The 19,074-nt window shown below is 38.0% G+C and overlaps 1 protein-coding gene across 2 annotated transcripts in view; it reads right to left on the bottom strand.

Moving 5' to 3' along the window:
- RELN (reelin) overlaps positions 1–19,074 on the bottom strand; it is a 439,320-nt gene that overhangs the window by 246,219 nt on the left and 174,027 nt on the right. The gene's annotated exons all lie outside the window — the stretch shown is intronic.

Raw genomic sequence — 19,074 nt, 5'->3', positions numbered from 1 at the left:
TGCTTTTTCTGCAGTAACAGTGGAATGGCACAGAAAAGTAAGAGAAAATGGCCTTCTGGGAGAACCACAAGTTCAGCATGACTGGATGAAGGTGTAAGAGGAGGGAACAGAAGAGGTGAAGCTGAGAAGATTGAGAGGACAAGACCATGACACTGAATGCTAAGGAATATGGATTTTACCACGAAAGCATGATGATCTGAACATTTATAGCAAAGGAGTGGATGTTAAAAAATGCATTTTTAAGAAAGGACTCTCTGGCCGAAACCGGTTTGGCTCAGTGGATAGAGCGTCGGTCTGTGGACTGAAAGGTCCCAGGTTCGATTCCGGTCAAGGGCATGTACCTGGGTTGCGGGCACATCCCCAGTAGGAGATGTGCAGGAGGCAGCTGATCGATGTTTCTCTCTCATCGATGTTTCTAACTCTCTATCTCTCTCCCTTCCTCTCTGTAAAAAATCAATAAAATATACTTTAAAAAAAAAAAAAAAAAAAAAAAAAGAAAGGACTCTCTGACAGGAGTTTGAAAATAAGGAACACTGCCCAATTAATACTTTGGTTATATATTATTTTTCAAAAGACTTTAAAAATCTATGCAGAAATACTGACAATTCACTATCTAAAAATTAGAATTCATGACATAGATATTTTTAAACCTTTTACATCAGTTGAAGAATTTCAGCTGATATGAAAATATTTATTTCTGTTATGATGGTCAGTGCTTCGGTAATGTTAGATGAAAAATCCAGATATAACAGCATTTTAAAACTAGAAACTGATGTTTGTCATATTGCTTCACACCAATATATTATACACATTGAAAATTTGCCGAAACCGGTTTGGCTCAGTGGATAGAGCGTCGGCCTGCGGACTGAAGGGTCCCAGGTTCGATTCCGGTCAAGGGCATGTACCTGGGTTGCGGGCACATCCCCAGTGGGGGGTGTGCAGGAGGCAGCTGATCGATGTTTCTCTCTCATCGATGTTTCTAACTCTCTCTCTCTCTCCCTTTCTCTCTGTAAAAAAAAAAAGAAAAAAGAAAAAAGAAAATTCCTGTGCTCGCTTCTTTGAAACAGACTCTATGGAGACTGCCATAAATACAGTTGTTAGTATACATTCATCACATATGTGCAAATGCTCTGAATCATCAACAGTTTATGGAAGTGTTAAAAAAAAAAGAAGAAGAAAAATGTAATGACCTTGTGTTTTGTGTCAATGCTTATATTGGTCAAGTCGTAGAAGAGTTTTGTAAAGATTTACTAATGGTTAGCTCTAATTTAGGATTTTAGGGAAACAAAAAGCATAATTGCCAATTATCCAATAATCAATGACAAAATATGGCACAATGATGTATGCTCCCTTAATATCATACTGCATATGAGTGAGCTAAATTTGAAACTTCAAGGAAAGCAAAAGCTTATTTGCAAAGTATTTAGAAAAGGGAATTCATGTTAAAACTGAAACCTCTAAAATACAAATAAATAATGGTTTCATGCATTTTCCTAACATAAATCAATGTGCAGAAGATTCCCTACCAATAATCAATATGCAGCATTTTTTAAATTGTCTGCAAAATGCCAACAAAAATTTGAAGACTATCTTGTTGATATTGATAATTTTGTAGTTTCTTTTCAGATTTAAACAATATTTCTATGAATCTCATGTTAATATTACTAGGTTGACACAAGAAGTAAATAAATTTACTTGGACAGATATAGTTTTGAAATTGATGTTTTTGTAACTAAGTGAAACCAGCTCTTCTAAAATAAAATGAATAAATTTTAAGCTGGAAAGTCACTGGAATAACTGTTTAGAAAAGAATCACAACTACATGACTTTATATTTTTGGTATGTATGTTAAGAATTGTGTACAAATTGAACAAACAACAAAATCTCAATTATGAAAGAGAGAAAAAAACCTCCTCTGATGATTTTAATAGAAAACCACATTTTAAAACCATTGTTTTTAATCATATAATCCATCCCTTATTTTACAGCATGCAGAACTGTTCCCTGTATTAAGTACTATATGTCTTTTTTCTGAAGAAGAAATAAATTCCTCAAAAGAAGAAAATATGTCCACACAAGACACCAGGCTAAGATGGTACTAGATTCTCAATAAATACTGGATGAAATTGAAAGCTTCCTTCTTAGTGATCATATATTTTATGATAGTTTGGAAAATAAATGAAGATCCAAACCTTTGAAAAATGTCAAAATATACTCCAAATTTTATCAAATAGTCCTTTAATATAAGTAGTCTGGGTAGTTTAAACACCTAGTAAGTGTCCACCTGAATTTAATTAAACTAAAAAAATTTAAATAATATTTTAAATCACTAGTTAGGAAAATTCAATTCAATTCAATATATATTTTTTTCTTTTTCTGCTAACCCTCACCCGAAGATATTTTTTCCATTGATTTTTAGAGAGAATGGAAGGGATTGAGGAGGGGCAGAGACAGAGAGAGAAAGAAACATTGATGTGAGAGACACATCGATTGGTTGTCTCCCACAAGCGCTCCTACTAGGGATGGGGAACCTTCAACCAAGGAACTTGCCCTTGACTGGGAGTCGAACCTGAGACCCCTTTGTCTATAGGCCAAAGCTTTAACCACTAATTGAAACTGGTCAGCGCTCAATTCAATATTTTTAACAAAAATATCCACTGTCTGATATAACTAAACATTATTTCCTCAAAAAAGGGAACATTAGTACCCATTAAATTTGTAAAAGGAAATATACAAATTTCCTTGAAAAATATTTACACATGCATGGTTCAAAATCTAGTCAAGTACTAGGCCTGGAACACTGATTTCAATCATCTTTCACCAAGTGGCTTTATCAATCTAGTTTTATGTAATAAAACAAAACTTTCTAAGCTTGTAGGAAGTTCCTCTTTTTCACATTTATCAGGTTAATATATCACAGAATTAGAATAAATAGCCTGAAGAAGTATAATATAGTTCAACATCATTTATTACATTCCCATTTGGATAGTACCTGCTTTGCCTCATACTACTAACATGGACAAATTACCAAATTCCTGAATTATGTAAATTTGGAAGAAAGGTCTTTTCCTTTATTAAATATAAAATGTATACATCAGAGAGGTCCTAATTTGTCAACCTTCCAAGTAATACCCACTGGCATCCTCCAAGTATACCTTTTCTGCTTCTTTGCCATTGAACTAGTTCGGACTCATCTTTCTAGATTGCTTGAATGTTTTTATTTCAACTTTTGTTGGTCTGTTGCTGATTCTATGCCTCTTTAAGGAGTTGCCCCACCCCACCATGCATCTAGGTCCAACTTCCCAGCTCCTTTGAAAGTGAAATTGCATAAATCAACTCTAGCCAACACTTAAAGTTGCCAAGTGGTCTATACTGAGAAGTTTGGTTCTGAGAATGAGAGAACAAAAAATGTTCTTAAAGAACTAGGCTTTGGTTTTGAAGAAAATAGGATAGACACACTTTTCAAAGAAATCTAAAAGACATTCTCACTTTCTTCTAGGTGTCTCTTCATTGTGATAAAAAACCAGGTCAGATGGCTGACCATGGTTATACATGGGAGGATGTACTGTGGGTAGGGGCCCTGTCAGTTGTCCAAGGAGACTGAGTTAAAGAGAGAGAAAGAGATAGCCTGGGGTGGTTCTCTATCAAGAGGGATCACTGTGGGAGAATCTTCATTAAACGGTCCTTACTTAGCTTCACTGATAAGACCCATGAGTCCATACATAAAGGCTGGACAGAACTTTATGCTATGAGGAACTTACTTTTTACCCTAACACAGAACTGTTAACAAATTTGGATATTCCTAGATTTACAGAAAGGAATAAATGTATAAGCTACACTATGGAAAAAAATCATCCTGCGAAGAATACCAGGAGTTCGCTTTGGTTTATACAAACACCTGATTACTTAGTAAACCATTTATCTTACCATAAATGTTGAGGCAATTCAGCTTAACATGAAGTTCCTACCACTAAGCTGTAAACTCTTACAAGCAGTGCAATGGTTAGCAGTCATACTTCCTTTTTTTTTCAATCTTTAATTTCTTTATTGGTTAAGGTATTACAAATGTGTCCTCATCCCCCCATTAACTCTCAACACGCCCCGCCCCCCAACTCATGCTTTCATCCCCCTGTTGTCTGTGTCCATTGGTTTGGTTTTTATGTATGCATACAAGTCCTTTGGTAGCAGCCATACTTTCAATGGTGTTTTTAAATTAAAGTACAATGATCATGATATATCATATCCTGCAGTTGGATTTCATGAACCACTCCAAGGAGGTCCCTGAATATTGGCAATGCATAAAGAAATCCAACTTATAATTCTGAAGATCTACTAATCTGTCACTTATCCTAGGCAAGATGACAACATCACTATCTGTGATAATAGAACACATGAAGGGTAAATGACTTCACATTTCAATGAACTCTAAATTACACTCAAAATAAGCACACATATCTGTAATCTTCCCTCACAAACTTAATGTTATTGATATCCACAGAAACTATGTTATTTTTAAAGATTGATCAGGTTCAAGTAACTTGACTGAACTGGAAATTGAACTGAATTATATCTTGATAACTTAAGTAGTATGCCAAATGTCAACAAAAGAAATCAACTTATAACCACAGATGAAATATGCAATGCTAACCAGGTGAGTTAAAATGAAGATTCTACTTTAAAAAAGCAAAAGCAAGCAACAGAATATAGGAATCAAGATAGAACCTCAATAAAGCAGCCATGTTTTTTTAAAACCCTGTTTCTAGCAAAGGATTATTAATGAAGACCTGGCATACTTTGACATGTTTTTAGTTGAAAAAGCCAAAGACCTTTAAAACTTAGTTATTATCATTCAAATTCTCCAGAATACAAAGCTGTAGATCAATATTGAAATGCTTCAGTGATATTCTAGATGTTTGCATAGCCAAACGTTTTCCTAGAGATGCTATGGAACTATTAAGTGTTAATACCTGAAGATTAAGTATGTAATTTTACTAAAATTTTATTGAATGTGTAAAGAGAACAGGAATTGTTTTCTTTAAGTTGATAAGCTAATATATTTGAAAATAAAAGAAACCTGAATCACTGTTTTTATTTATTTATTTATATTTTTAAATCTTTATTGTTCAGATTATTACAGTTGTTCCTCTGTTTTCCCCCCATAGCTCCCTCCATCCGTTTCCCACCCCACCCGCTGCCCTTACACCCCCGTCCCCCACTGTCCTCATCCATAGGTGTACGATTTTTGTCCAGTCTCTTCCCGCACCCCTGCACCCCTTTCCCCCCAAGAATTGTCAGTCCACTCCCTTTCTATGCTCCTGATTCTATTATATTCACCAGTTTATTCTGTTCATCAGATATTTTATTCACTTGATTTTCAGATTCACTTGTTGATAGGTATGTATTTGTTGTTCATAATTTTTATCTTTACCTTTTTCTTCTTCCTCCTCTTCTTAAAGAATACCTTTCAGCATTTTAGATAATACTGGTTTGGTGGTGATAAACTCCTTTAGCTTTTTCTTATCTGTGAAGCTCTTTATCTGACCTTCAATTCTGAATGATAGCTTTGCTGGGTAGACTAATCTTGGTTGTAGGTTCTTGCTATTCATCACTTTGAATATTTCTTGCCACTCCCTCTGGCCTGCATAGTTTCTGTTGAGAAATCAGCTGACAATCGGATGGGTACACCCTTGTAGGTAACTAGCTCTTTTTATCTTGCTGCTTTTAAGATTCTATTCTCTCTTTGTCTTTTGTTCTTGGCATTTTAATTATGAAGTGTCTTGGTGTGGTCCTCTTTGGATTCCTTTTGTTTGGGGTTCTCTTCGCTTCCTGGACTTGTAAGTCTATTTCTTTCACCAGGTAGGGGAAGTTTTCTGTCATTATTTCTTCAAATAGGTTTTCAATATCTTGCTGTCTCTCTTCTTCTGGCACCCCCATAATTTGGATGTTGTTACGCTTGAAGTTGTCCCAGGGGCTCCTTACACTATCTTCATATTTTTGGACTTTTTTTTCTTTCTGCTTTTCCTGTTGGGTGTTTTTTACATCTTTGTATTTCAAATCTTTGACTTGACTCTTGCGATCTTCTAGTCTGCTCTTGGATCTCTGTATAATATTCTTTATTTCAGTCAGTGTATGCTTAATTTCTAGTTGGTCCTTTTTAATATCCTTGAGGGTCTCATTAGACTTATTGAGGGTCCTACTAAATTTATCGGCGGTTTCTAGAAAATTCTTGAAAAACCTTAAAAGTGTGGTTTTGAACTCTATATCCAGTAGTTTGCTTTCCTCCATTTCTGTCATTTGTGACCTGTTTCTTTGTCTCCGCATTTTGGCTGCTTTCCTGTGCTGATAGAGTTTTCTGTGCTAGGTGTCCTATAGGGCCCAGTGGCTCAGCCTCCCCAATTACCTGAGGTGGACACTCTTGGTGCGCCCCTTTGTGGGCTGTGTGCACAGTCTTGTTGTAGTTAAGCCTTGATTGTAGTTGGTATCACTGGGAGGAATTGACCTCCAGGCCAATTGGCTGTGAGATTCAGCTGTGTCTACGGTGGGAGAACTTCTGTGCTGGAGACACCCTTATGGGGTAAGACTTATTTCAGTGGGGCTTTGGTGCTCACTGACTCTGCCCCCTGAGTGTGTCCCTTATAGATCTGAAGAGTTATAATCTTGATGGTCCCACTCTGACCACTGGGTACACTGGCACTTGGATCTCTAAGGAGGTGCTAATTTAGGCTCTGCCTGAGGCTACCTAGCAGGAGGTACGGGGAGATCTGCAGATTCCTCTTCTTTGTTTGGGATTTGGAGGTGCCCAGATGAGGCCCAGCTGTGAAGCAATACAATCTGCTGTGGGACCTTGGGCCTTCTTTTGGATGATCTGGGTCTCTCTGACCCAGCTGCAGTTTGTTAGGTAATTTTAGATCGCAAAGGGCCAGGTCATTCATATGCAAAAGCCTCTGCACACAGCTTGGGTGGGGCGGGGTCTCAGAGAATCAATAGGGCGGAGCAAACAGCTATGACTAATCCTCAGCCCTGCCCTAAGAGGTCCTGGGTCTCAGTGGCCCATGGTAATCGCTGCAAGCACCTCTGAGAGAAAGCTGCCCTCGAGTTCTGCCTGCTGCCAGACAGTCCAGTTTCTCCCCATATGAGTCTGGGTCCCCAGAGACTCGCCTGGAACTGGAGTCAGGGCTGTCAGGAGCTTGTGTCTCCCTCCCTATTGAAAAAGACAACCACATCCTCAGTTGCCAGCCCTTTCCGCTTGCGCCTTGCCTCCGTACCTCTGCACTTTACTTCCGCACCTCCTCTGAGTCTCAGTGTTCTTTTCTCTTTCCTTCTAGTTGTAGAATTTCCACTCAGCCAGCCTTCCTGTGGTTCTGGATGATGTTTGTTTTGTCTTTTAGTTGTATTTTTGAAGTTGTTGTGCGAGGCAGCAATTTCAGGTGTTTACCTATGCCGCCATCTTGGTTTCTCTGAATCACTGTTTTTATAAGATACTTCAAAATTTGTTTTAAAAAAATATATCCCTTGTAGAGCTTCCTTTTTATTCAGCTCTGCTATTCTTCCAATTACTAAACTCCCTGAGCTATCATAAGAAAAAGACTGGAACTGCTTTGAATGAATACAAGAAACCCGTACTAATGCAGATTTAATAAAGACAAGTATGCCAGGAGTAGTGAAGGTGAATGATTATTATGTGAAACAATTGTAAGGAGACCCAATTCACATGAAGACAAGCAATTCACATCACAAGACTAAGGAGGCCTAACATGAAAACATGTAGATTCAGTAGCAACATTTTCTAAGAAAAACATGCTTCTTAGTCTTTTTAAATAAGCATAGTATCTACTTGTTTAAAATAATAGAAAAAAATATGCTGACACTTGAGCAAATGGAAAAAAGCACTTAGCCCATATATGTTAACACATATATGTTGGTACTGGCTCTAAAGTCACAACAGTTGCAGGTCCCTTTCTAAGGGATATCTTTATTTGGGGGGGCAGGGAATTTGAGATATTTTTTAATAGCTCATTATTTTCCAATCAGTGTGAGTTAATCTGACCACCATTATATGAAAACTAGAGGCCTAATGCACAAAATTCTTGCAAGGGGCTTGGCCCTCACAGCCGTGGTGGCTTGCCTTGGCTCTTGCAGCCCTAGCTTCGTCCTGAAGGTTGTCCAGAAGGACATACAGAAGGTTGTTTGGCTATCTGGTCTAATTAGCATATTACGCTTTTATTATTATAGATAACTACTTATCAATCCCTTTCCAAACTTTTAAACCCAACAAATGTCAAATATCTATCATTGTTTGGCATCAGAGTTACCCAGTGAACATTACCTTTCATTCACTAACTATATTTTCTCTAGCATCTAGAGCAAGCATGTCAAACTCAAAGGCTAACATGGGCCAAATAAATAAAGTTTAAGTTTATGTGGGCCACAAAAAACAAAAGCTTCAACTTTCATAGAAATGTAGGTTTATTTTGATAGAGACATGCTGAATACAAAGGGCTGAAATAAATGAGTCATCATTAACATAAAATTTATATAACATTTTAATAAAAATTAATATTTTTTCTTGAATATTAACTTACAAGACACTGAATAACTGCATAAATTAATAAGCATAACGCAAATAAACCTTATTTTTCTTGTTCTCCAAAAGGGAAATATTTCCTGTTGCGGACACCAAACAAGTCAGTACAAGACTAATGACATGGCAATCAGCTGCTAAAATATTCGTTGCTAGCATTAGTGGAGAGAAATGGTGTGCCTGCGCTTAAGGCACATAAGGGAAACGAATGCAACACGATTATAGTAATCAGTTATTAGTGAACATTGTAGGTTGCCGGGAGCCGGTCCATGCTTGCTGTTTCAAGGGACCTGGCATATATGGCATACTGTTCTTAATATGTTTGCTCACCTTCTTGGCACTATGTGTTTTAACCAAGGTCTCTGAGAAAGGTTGTTTCCCAGGTAGGGATTTTCCCCTGAAGTTAGGGAGGGAATAAAACCTCTTAACTAAGTGCCAGGCGGGTAATTAATCACTTTAACTATGAACAATCATGCTTAAGCTACATAATCTTTACTCCCTGGAATGGAGATAAGAAACGCCCTAACCTTTGGAATAGAGATTGATAGGATTGGAATCAACTGGTATAAATACAGAGACAACAACACAGAACTTAGAAGACAGAACCAAGAAGACAGAACCTACACACAGAACTTAGAAGACAGAACCTACACAGAACCTAGAGACAGAAGAACTTCGCTGGAGAGAACATGGCAAAAGATCCTGGACAGAAACTGGCCTCAGAACCTAGAGACAGAACCTAGCCAGAGAACATGGCAAAAGATCCTAGACAGAACCTGGCTGGAGAACCTAGTGAGGGAACATGGCTACAGACCCTGGCTGGAGAACCTAGCGAGGGAACATGGCTACAGAACCTGGCTGGAGAACCTAGCGAGGGAACATGGCTACAGAACCTGGCTGGAGAACCTGGCTGGAGAACCTAGCAAGAGAACATGGACACAGAACCTGGCTGGAGATCCTAACCAGAACCTCTCTGGAGATCCAGACCAGAACTTGGCTGGAGATCCTGGCTGGAGATCCTGGCTAGGCTGCTGATCAACTGAACACTGTCTCTGTGTCCTTCCTTCTTCGCCAACTCCGTCTACGCCTTTGGGAACCCCTGGACCTGCTGGGGCTGGACCCTGGCAGTAGGTTGTTATTAATAATTATGTATAACAGGATATTGTAAAAATTAAGTTACACAATTTTTATTAAAACATTTCTTACATATTGGCTGGGCCACAAAAATATTCGCTGTGGGCCTCATGCGGCCCGTGGGCTGCGAGTTTGACATGCTTGGTCTAGAGCATCTCACAGGCTAGATGTAGTTAATAATTTGCCTGTATGACATTGACAAGAAAATAGTAGCTGAGCTTTGCAGATATAAATTAAAGATCTGAAAGTTTCTGCAAACTGAAACAGGGAGCAAACACCTCCAATTCTATAATAGCTTCTATGACTTCATTTGGATCCTGGAGCTCACAGTTGTGCTTTTCTTAATCACTTTATAATAGACTAGAGGCCTGATGCACGAAATTTGTGCAAGAGTAGGCCTTCGCAGCCCCGGCCGCCTCGGCCCTGCAGCCCCGACTTCATCCAGAAGGTTGTCCGGACAGTCATTCCAATGTTCAGTCGTTTGGTAAATTTGCATATTATGCTTTTATTATTATAGATTAAATATTTCGGTGTTTTTTAGTAAATATCATAAACATGGACCATTATATGATTTCTCAATATTAAATTCTTCCCATCATCAATTCAATTTGTCCAAGAGACAAATTAGATGCTGAAAGTAAAGAAAAACTTCATATTTGAAAAAGCATTTCTGTGTTTATGCTCTTTCAGAAGTTGAGCTCACTAGTATCTCATGAGATTGCATTATCTTTATTTATTTTTAAATTGAATTTATTGGGATGATATTGGTTCACAAAATCATACCGGTTTCAAGTATACAACTCAATGAAACATCATCTGCACATTGTATCACAGAAATGCAAAGGATTATAACAAAATACTATGAACAACCATATGCCACAAAAGACAATCTGGCCAAAATGGATAATTTTCTAGAAACATACAATCTTCCAAAACTGAATAAGAAAATCTGAATAGACCAATTGCAACTATTGAAATCAAAGCAGTAATAAAAAACTCCCAGCAAACAAAATTCCTGGACCGAATGGCTTCACAGGCAAATTTTAGCAAACATTCAAAAAAAGGACTACCACCTACCTCCTCAAACTAATCAAAACAATTCAAGAGGAGGGAAGACTTCCAAGCTCATTTTATGAGGCCAGGATTATCCTAATTCTAAACCAGATAACGACACTACAAAGAAAGAAAATTATAGGCCAATAATCCTGATGAATTTAGATACTAAAATCTTCAATAAAATATTAGCAAACCTGATCCAGCAAGACAGTAAATAGATTATACACCTGATCAAGTGGGATTTATTCTGGGGATGCAAGATTGCTACAATATTCAGAAATCAATACATGTGATACACCACATAAACAAAATGAAGGATAAAAATCACATGATCATATCAATAGATGCAAAAAAAGCATTTGATAAAATCCAGCAGCCATTTATGATAAAAACTCTCAGCAAAGTGGGAATAGAGGAAGCATACCTCAACCTAATAAAGGCCAAATATAACAAACCTACAGCCAACATCATACTCAGTGGGCAAAAACTGTTTTCCTGAAGATCATGAGGTCACATTAGAAAGAATTAAGTTGTGTTTAATGTCCCTGAAGGTTGTTCTTTTGATGAAAGTGTTTTTCTTTTAACTGACTTATTTTGGAAGAAAACTTTTAAGTAATTATGTAACTCCAAAACATATTTCAGCCAACTTGTTCAACAATTTATTCAGTACAAAGAATGAAGATTTCTATATGTTGGGCAGAAAAATAAAAAGGGTGCCTAAAAAACGAGTTAAAGAAGTGGTTAGTGAGCTTTGTATTAATATTATTGATTACTTAAAATAAAAAAGAGAAGGCTTTGAGCCAGACAGACACTTCTCACAAATAAAGGTATTATGTGATGGGAATTATATCTCCTGAATCGTTTTAGCATTCAAAGACCCTAGGTAGTTTTGCCTCAGGTATCTCTTCACCTAATTTGAAATTCAAATGTATAAAACTTCCACAGATAAATATGACAAATTAGACATGGCCCGTGAAGTTACCATTTAATGAGCTATGAACCTAGATTTTCATCTCCCCAGGAATAATTTCTTTACTACTTTTTGTATTTTATTGCAATAAAACACCATTTGACCTTCAAGTATGATAATTAAGCTTCTAAAAATGTTATAAATTCAGAGTGAAAATAGTTCTCCCCGTGTTCTGGAATATACTTATGTTCAGTATAAAAGATTACTTAATATTTAAAGACAGCTAAATTATACACAGAACCAGCAATACTAGGAAGTATTTTTCCACTTCCCATCCTCCTCTATTTCCCATCTCAATTTGATTTGTGTCACATAACAACTTATCATCTCTCGCTTCATAAAATAAATGAAATAGGAGCAAAACTAAAATATATCTTTATAACTTACAAATGGGGAACAGTGAACTCTTTCAGATAAAATTTATTCTTTTATGAGCTGTCAATAATGAGATTTTAAACACTAAAACTTATGACTCGTTTCTCTATGCGCATGCCCTCATCTTTTCTGGAGAGATATCCATACATATTTCAGAAATTTGCCCATGATATAAGTAAAAGTTTTCAGTGAGAAAATCAGAATACAAAATATACCACCTGACTTGCTGGTGAGTTGTTATTTTTTAAAATATTTACTGTGTAGCAATCTTTTTTCAATCTTAGACCTCTGAGAACTTGAAGAGATGAAGTTCATAGTTGAAGCAGAGGAGAGGGAGTGCAACTATAAATTGAACTATAGCCTAAGCATATATACATGGCTTTTAAATAACATTCAGAGATGGGAAGGAAAATCAAGATTATCATCATCAAATATTAATAATAATAACAACAACAACACTACTACTACTACAAGAAGAAACCTTGTTGCTAATGTTAGCAGAAATTTGCTAGCGGTCTACCGACACCTAGTCTCCCCTTCTTTATTTTAACTGGATTGGGGACCCCAGTTAGAGTATTCTGTGTCCTCTGCAGCTTCCTGTAACAAAGGAATCAAGTCCTGTCCATAGGAAGGTGAGGAGAAGTGACCCATGGGCATGCTTCCTGTTGCAGGAACCTCTGAGTGCTGGAGTAGCCAGCGTGGCCCCTGCGTATGGAAGCTAAATGTTGTGCACAGTAGACCCACCCCACCCCTGGACCACCTGCCTCCCGACTGGTTTATGACTGAGCAATATTCTTCTAACCATCTAAGCCATCTGTAGATTGAGGCATTTGCCATGAAAGCTTCTCTATACTCTATGAGAGTTCATTTCCTGTTGGCTGGGGAAGAGGTCCCTTTTGGGAAATGGTATCCTCTCTATGTCTCAATCCTAAAGGCCAGAGTGGAAATTAGAGTTGATTACACTATGAGTTCCTATGACTAGAGACTCCACTTTGTATATCTCTGTACCCCTATGCCTAACACATAGTTGCTCAAAAAATGTTAGTTGATTGGGTACTAATAACTTCAGCAAGACATTAATCCTAGAATCGTTGTTAGACAATTCTAATGTCCCAGTGTTCTCCTCTGTTCCCTCCTCTCTTAGTCACCGGTACACATGTTATCATCTTCATCCTACCTTACTTTCCACTTTCCTTTACGTACCTAAGAATAAATTGTACAATTTGTCTTGTTCTAAAATAGAGGCAGCTAACAAAAAAGGGCAGACAATCAAATAAGACCATAAAGTAGAAAAATTAAAGATAATGACAAATGAGGGTCAGAAAAAAAAATTGCATCCAGTTGAGATAAGTATGCAACATGAATGCAGTGACATCTTCAGTTTGGTCCTGAAGCTTACAGAAATAGAAGAGTTTGTAACATGAAAGAACACATATTGCTCAGGAAAAAAGGCAGCTTTTCAGGTACAGGGACTTGGAAAAAGTTTCTCCTGTGGTTTCTTAGAAAGGGGACACTGAGCAATGCAATAAACATCATTTGAAATAACATCTAACTGTGAATTTTGTAGGGCTAGTCCTAATAAGGTCCATCAGTGGAGAAGGAAAAAGTACACAATGCCTCAATACAATTGTAAAAACAGTTCTGGGTGTGCAGGAGGTGTAGGTTGGCTGGCAATTAAAGAAATAACGGTGACCTAGCCGGTTCGGCTCAATCTTCGATAGAGTGTCGGCCTGTGGACCAAAGGGTCCGGGTTTGATTCCGGTCAAGGGCAAGCACTTTGGTTGCAGGCTCCTTCCCAGCCCGGGCCCCGGTCAGGGCGTGCAGAAGGCAACCATCGATGTGTTTCTCTCACATCGACATTTCTCTCTGTCTTTCCTCCTCTTTTCCACTCTCCCTAAATATCAATGGAAAAATATCCTCGGATAAGGATTAACAAAAAATAAAAATAATTTAAAAATTAAAAACTAAAGAAATAATAGTAATTAGACAATTCTGGAAAGGTACACCTGCTGTACGTGGTTCACCCATTCCCTCAACAACCAATATTTGAGTGCCAGGCACTGTGCCTGGCTCTGGGAATATAAAAATAATCCAATCTTTGCTGGATCAATAGGGTTCGAAATATAGTAGGAAATACATGTAGAAGTTAACACATGACAATGCAATATGGTCAACTAAATTCAATTAATAAGTATAGGTGGGATATTGATAAAAATAATGATGGTAGAGGAGGAGAGACTTGAGCTGGATCTTTAAGGATGAATACAATTTCATGGATAAGACACGGGAAGAGGTGATGAAGAGGGTATTTGAGGGAAGGGAATTGGCATGTATAAGCTACAGATAAGCCACAGAGATAGAAGATAGGATGCATGTTTGATGAAATCAGTGCTTATTACAGCTGAAGTAGAGATTTCAGTGCTAGGTGAGAGTGGGCAGTGTGGAGAGAGCCTAAACGCAGAGATGAAGTTGGAGAGAGAGAAGCAGCATCAGATCATGGGTAGCCTTGAACGCCAGGCTAAATGGGGCAAATGAGGCTGGCAGCTAAAAAATGAGGTTTGTGTTTAAGAACTCTTTGATAGCTATGTGGCAGGCCTGAAACAAAGAAATGCTGTAGGTGTGGAAAGAGCAGTGATGGCTTAAGAGGTGTTAAGAAGATAAGGTGAGATAAATTAGTCTTAGACGCATTGAGTATAGAGATGGATGAAAGGAAAGTAATGTTTATCTAAGTCTCCATTTAGTCCCTAACCAGAACTGTAATAAAAGGGTCCAAATTTGGGGAAAGGTCAAATTCAGTTTCGAATATTTGAGTTCAAGGTATGTAAGTGACATCCAAATGTAAGTGCCTAATAATAATAATGATAGCTAATATTTATAAGGTATTCATTTGCTAGCTATCATCCTATGCATGTCATTATTCCTTCTGGGCACAGACTATTGTGCTGGGTTCTTGAAAATTATATGAGATAACTAAAAAAGTAGGTACTGTTATTTTCCCTATTTTGCAGTAAAATAATTGAGATTTCATAGCCAGAAAGTTCCAGAACAGAAGTTTGAACCCCAGTGTAGATACTTCCAAACCCCAAGCTGTTAACCACCTTGCATTACTGACTCTCTGAGCAGGGATGGTGAAAAGGAAAAGGCTGATGATTTGGAAAAGAGAAGACAAACTGTTGACCAAGTCCTCAGAGGAAATGGCATGACTTCCAGTCCATTGATTTTATATTTTTCTATAAATGTGTTTTGGAGTTTCTCTCCTAGGTTTGGACTAAAAATATCTATATTATAAGATATTTAAGAAAAATATGTGAAATTGCCACACAACTCTCATACAGAGTTCCACATATGCCCCCTGGGGACACAGCACAATAAGTATTAATTAATATTAATGAATTCTAACTCTTAAAAAAAAAACCAAGGTGAAAATCTGTATTACATTGAACAACTGAATCTTCAAGTATAAAAACAAGGTCAGATTAATAGGTTTCATGAAGTAATATTTCACAAGCCAAAATAGAATCGTAATGAAAAGTGTTTAACCACAGCTTCGCTGCCCTTCCAAACTTAGACTTTGTCCTTCAAAATATGGGGGAATTCAGCAGATTACATAGCAGCTTGAGTAGAAAACATACTTCTGTGAGCATCCAAAACCACTCAATGTCAAATTCTTCTCAGGCATAAATCTTGATGTTTTGACTTTGGACTAGATAAAGCTGTCAGGTGGAAATGTATATAGCTCCGAAGATTGAAAAGCAAGCGGTTTAAATATATGTTCAGTCATCTTGGGGAAACAGCACCAGTCCAAAACACTGTTCTTTAGAAAATTAAAAAAAGTAGTCAAACCCACCTACAGCCAGTAGCAAGACATTTTAGTGTGGCCCTGGGGAGTAGCCTCTTTGTCATTCCCCTGAATCTTGTCTGCTGTAAGGATCACTTGGGGACATTTTGCCAGCCACTGCCCTAGGAGGGCCCCAGTTCTTTTCCCTGATGGGCAGTTTGTGAGAACTTGAAGCAAGGTTCCTGGACGGTTTTACCTGAGCCTGCTAACTCAGCTCCCTTTGTCTGTACATTACAATGTGCAGGGATGCCAGCAAAGCAAGATAACTGCTAAACTGGATTGTAAGCTACAAAACAGCCATGGGGAAAACAGATGACTTTGACTAGCAAAAGTTTTAACATTGGACAAATTCAAGTGAAACATATCACTCATTATTTTTTCACTTCAACCATTAAAGTAGATACGTTAAAATCCAATTTTGACTATTAGTCAATTCTGACAATGTTTAGTCTGAATAAATTTTTAAAAAATGCATTTCAGGGTAGTGAAAAGATTATTTAGTCAGATAAGCTACTGAATAACCAAGGATAGCCAAGGGAAGATTTGGGTAGATCTGATCTACAGTTCATACAATGGTTGAGTATAAAAGCTATTTTCCATCCAGCTTCATTGAGGTATAATTAACAAATAAAAATTACATATATTTAAGGTATATGACATTGTGAAATAATCACAAAAACCAAGCTAGTTAACATATTAATAAGCTCACATTAATAGGTATTCTTGAAATGCTGAAAAAAATTGAGGTAGGTTTAACACCTCATTCACTCTATGGACGTGCTTACAGAACTTTTTATCTCCCTCCATCTCACAGTTTAAATAAAATGTCACCAACTCTTAGCACAAAAGGATTAAAAAATTCCAAAGACTTTGGAGTCTGAATGGCAGAAATACACTGCCCACCACTGTGACCCTAAGGCCCGTAGAGAACACAGCCACACTTTCTACCACTCAGGGTGATGAACAGCAGAAACACTGCTGAGCTGGCAGAAAGCAGCCAAGGTTTTCTGCTCCAGCTGTACGCCTGACCCCTTTCCTCCTGACATAAAACATTTGCTTTTGGTTATATCCACTTCCATCATCCCAACAACAGAGAATTCCAGCATGGCTTATAAATGGCATGCACTCTTTGGGGGCACTATAGGGCATGACTGTTGTCAGCTGTTTAGGCCTGCCATCTGGCCTTGCTAAATAATCGATGTATGCGTTTGAAGAGGGAATGCCAAGAAGCTCCCAGGCCAGCAAATATACATGCACGCCATTATTCTCTCTGCCCCACCTCCACCATGATGTGTGTGCACGGTTGGACCAGCAGTGGCCATGCTGATACACTCACATCAGCCCTGCACTTGTGACTTTTGTTTTACCAGGGCTCCAAAAAGTATGTATTCTCTCCTAGGTGTTCCAGGATGAAGGCAGTAATGATGATCTTGTTTATTGGGGTTGTGGTTTCTGAGAGTTTAATTTTTTTTTTTAATTTAAGAATCTACTTGGCATAATGAAACCAACATTGGGCTGTGAGTCCAGACTTTTGGATTCTAGTCTGGCCACTTGGGAGTAGTGTGTAATCTTGTCAAGTTAACTTTATTGGCCTCATCACTAATTTTCAGAAAAGGACTCCACGGTTCTAAGATCAGAGCATAAATGCAAATATTATTCCTCATCCTTAGTCTTTACAGGGTGGGACACAAGTAGGTTTACAGTTGTGAGTACATGAAACAGAGTTTATTCTTGTATTATTATTTATTAACTAGAGGCCCAGTGCATGAAATTCATGCATGGGGGAGGGGGCAGAGGCGGTCCCCTCAGCCCGGCCTGTACCCTCTCCAATCTGGGATCCCTTTCACAATCCGGAACCACTGGCTCCTAAACACTCACCTGCCTGCCTGCCTGATGCCCCTAACTACTCCTCTGCTGGCCTGATGGCCCTAACTGCTCTCTCCTGCTGGCCGGATCCCCCTAATTGCTCTCCCCTCCTGGCCTGATCCCCCTAACTGCCTAACTGCTCTCCCCTGCCAGCCTGAACCCCCTAACTGCCCTCCCCTGCTGGCCTGATCGCCCTAACTGCCTATCTGCTCTCCTGGCCTGATCCTCCCTAACTGCCTATTTGCTCTCCCTTCCTCTCCGCGCCCTTTGGACCCCTGGTGCAGGCATGCTGAGAGCTCTCTGCTGCGGCCCCGCCCCCATTCTGATTGGTCATTATGTGATGGCGTCCTGGCCAATTTGCATATTCCTCTATTATTAGTATAGGTTACTGTATTATATTCAATACATATAATTGTAAGTCTACTTTTGCCCACCCTGTGTATCCCATTCCCAACTATTCATTTACATTATAAAATATTTTTAAAATCCCAGGATTTAAAAAAAATAGCTTTTAGGTAAAGATAAGTGTTAATAAAATCAGACATGATTTCCTGGTACTATGCAGTTTTTAGGGTATTATGTTCACAGCTATATGGTGTTCTATATTTTCAATAGTGTGAACATTTTCATAGTCTGAAACATCAATCACATTTTTCATTCTCAAAAGTTACAGAATAAAATCTGTTTAACCCAAGAACACTGATGATGTTTTTGAAACTATAATTAGAATAGGGCTTTCTCATTCAAGAGCCATGCATGTAAACTAGCAGCAGTTTGCCAGTAATAACCATCAAGTATCACATTGCTTAGATAAAGCCATATTGATGATGTGTATATTACTATAAATAATAAATGGTATCTTCTTATGCTTTTCAAAAAACAATATAAATTTTCCTCAAAGTCCATTAGATTTTCTTTAGCAGATAGTAGAAATTTCCTTTAAACTCAATAATGTAACTCCTAAATTAATAAATTTCCCCAAAATATAAATCTGTAAGCAAAAAAAATGGTAATATGCCTATGCTGATGGTGAAAAGGGCATCACATTTACAAAAACTGGCTCAAATATATCCATTGTCAAGATGCTTAAATACAGAAAGAAATGTGTGCCTGAGAAACACTTGTATTTACTCTATCAACATTTTCTGAGTGGCTGTCACATGCTAGGTACAATGCCAGGTCCTGGGGAACCAAAGAGCACGGAGGCTTGGTTCCTGTACTTGAGGAGCTTGGTCTCTCAAAGGTGGCATCCAT

This window comes from Myotis myotis, unplaced genomic scaffold, assembly GCF_014108235.1.
Source record: "Myotis myotis isolate mMyoMyo1 unplaced genomic scaffold, mMyoMyo1.p scaffold_m19_p_11, whole genome shotgun sequence".
Lineage (NCBI taxonomy): Eukaryota > Metazoa > Chordata > Mammalia > Chiroptera > Vespertilionidae > Myotis > Myotis myotis.
This window is presented reverse-complemented; position numbering and strand designations above follow the sequence as displayed.